Source organism: Nematolebias whitei, chromosome 16 (genome assembly GCF_014905685.2).
Source record: "Nematolebias whitei isolate Nwh7 chromosome 16, NemWhi1, whole genome shotgun sequence".
Classification (NCBI taxonomy): domain Eukaryota; kingdom Metazoa; phylum Chordata; class Actinopteri; order Cyprinodontiformes; family Rivulidae; genus Nematolebias; species Nematolebias whitei.
In genome coordinates, this window is record NC_056513.1 from 1,156,342 (window position 1) to 1,159,151 (window position 2,810).

Below are 2,810 nucleotides of genomic sequence, written 5' to 3' on the forward strand. Positions count from 1 at the left end.
TGTGTGTGTGTGTATGTATGTATATATATATATGTGTGTGTGTGTGTAAGTATGTATATATATATATATATGTGTGTGTGTGTATGTATGTATATATATATATGTGTGTGTGTGTGTGTGTAAGTATGTATATATATATATGTGTGTGCGTGTGTGTATGTGTCTATTTTGGAATTATATTTTTTCTGTGAACGTCTGTGAAGAAGCTGAAAAGTGACAGAACCAAACATTAAGTCCAAACTTTAGAAGGAAAAAATGAACAATTCAATCAGACCTGGGAATATATTTAGGTTTAAAATGATAAGAATGCACAGGTGGGTGAATAATATCAAAAACCTTTTTACAGCTCTACATTTTCCAGGACATCCGTGTAAAAGAGACTGATGATCTCAAGGGATTTCTTCCTGGTAAAATAAAGTAACAAGTAAAGAACCAGGAGCATCAAGTTGATCCAGTTTGTGTGAATGTACGTGCTGCCAGCAGAGAGCAGCATCACATCATCCGTGCACTTCATTTCCTTCAGAGCCTCATGAAATCTTTTGATTCATGTCACCTTTCAGTAACACCCCTTCAAATACAGAATCCACGACCTGCTGGAGCAGGACTCTCTCACAGTTTCAACGTCTGATCAATCAGACGATTGATCAGAGTCTGATTGATCAGATAACACATTATTTAGAAACACATTTTTATTTTCTGCCTTTTTTTTTTTTTACAAATGATATGTTTGAATTTGTCTTCTTACCAGATCACCACCAAACTTAGGTTTAAATACAAAAACTGAATTTAAAATTTCTCCTTCATAAAGGCAACATGACTTTCCTCTGGGGTGGGGTGGTGGGTGGGGGGGTTGAGGTTTCAGAGTTGGAAAAAACAAGTTTCTGAAGAAGAAGAAACATCCTCCATAGTTTCTTGTTCTTTGGGGAACAGTGCATGTGCAGTTCTAGACGGAGTCCTCGTGCAGTTTGTCTTTTCATGCTGGGGGGGTCTGGGAGCCGAAGGGGACCGAGCAGAGTCTGAGCACGTGCACGCTGCATTCGCTGCAAACGTTGCTGAATGTGAGTGCACATCAAAGCATCGTGGCTCCTCTTCTGCAGCTTCTCTGCTCCTTAAAGTCTCACAAATCGACGTCTTTCGGGAGTTGAAAGAAAAAACACACAAAAAATAAACATGTTTGTTTTTATTGTTCAAATGAGCGATGACTCTGCAACAAGTGAGCGTAGACTCTGCAACAAATGAGCGATGACTCTGCAAGAAATGAGCGATGACTCTGCAACAAATGAGCGATGACTCTGCAACAAATGAGCGATGACTCTGCAACAAATGAGCGATGACTCTGCAACAAATGAGCGATGACTCTGCAACAAATGAGCGATGACTCTGCAACAAATGAGCGTTGACTCTGCAACAAATGAGCGATGACTCTGCAACAAATGAGCGATGACTCTGCAACAAATGAGCAACTAGAAAGAGCAAGTTGCTGCTGGCTTCTTGTTTTACCAACACTTTGTGCAGGAAACAGCTACAGTTGTCGACGAACACTGAAACACTGACATGTCTGCTCCACGGCTTCAATAGCTGATCTCTGGGGACCCCCCCCCATTTTATCCTTCATTTTGCTTATTAAATATTCACCACACTCGCCCCCTACATCTCTTTTACGCTTCTCCAACACCACAAACTGACGAGTGGTAAAATGGAGGAGTATTCAAAGGCTGGATCTCCTGGGGGGGCGTGGGGGGGGTTCTGTCCCCCCTTGTTGCTGACAAATCACAACTGTCAGGATGGCGCGCTGGCCGACTGAAGTTCGGCGGCTGCTCTGGAGCGGCCCCTTTGCCCGACAGTGGCAGACTTCATTAGAGCTGTCAGTCAGGCCCTGGTGGCACGGTGGTGCTGCGGGGCGCCCTGGGGGCCCAATCAATGTTGGGGTCCCACAGAAAGGGCCATCAAACAGCTCGGGAAGATGATGCTGTAACCTGGTGTTTTTTATCTTTCTGTGCCCCCCCCCCCCCCCCCCCCCACACACACACACACACACTCACACATACAGTGATCACACGATGCTTCAGTTCCAGTTTTGTGTGTTTGAACTTTGTCTCATATTTTTAATCAGCCACTTCCACTGGTTTGGAGAAGGACTCGAGCACCCAGAAGTCTGTCAGGAAATGTCCCGGTCCAAACGCTAACGATGAAAGAGAAGAAAGTTCTCTCACGATCAGCTCACGACCACCGGCAGTGAGAAACAGGAGCTGTTATAATTATTATCATTACTATTGTTGCACCGTTTTAGCCGTGTTCTCCCGGTGTGTTGCGATCACAAAGAGCCACGTGATGCAATGAAAATAAACGAGGCTGTGCGGGGAGCGTCTCTGTCCACCACTTAGAAACCCTGGAACAATGAGATCTCCACGAAACACAGAACACAATTCAGCTGCAGGAGCAAACACAACCAAACCAAACAAAGAGCGCGTCTTTGAAGAGCAAGAACTCGTCCTGCCCGGTTCCTTTCAACAACATTCAGAGCGAGTATTCTCAGGACCAGCATGTTGTTCAGAACCTTGCTCCAAATATTTGGAGAGAAGGAGGAAAGATGAAACACGAGCAGAACAATGGGCCTGTGGCTGTTATGGCGTTTGTGCACCTCGCCCCCGCCAGCCTTTTGTTGTGTCCACAGTCGGTCTCCTGCTTGCTCCAAATCCAGGTGGGTCTCAGATCCCCCCCCCCCCCCCCCACACCCCCCCCCCCCACATCACACCACCCTCCTCTCGGGAACGCGTGTAGATCTCGGTGGCCCCACACAACCACCCACC

The 2,810-nt window shown here is 46.0% G+C and overlaps 1 pseudogene; it reads left to right on the forward strand.

Annotated features, from left to right (window-relative positions):
* The window catches only part of LOC119423001, a 35,221-nt pseudogene that overhangs the window by 12,566 nt on the left and 19,845 nt on the right, over nucleotides 1-2,810 (forward strand).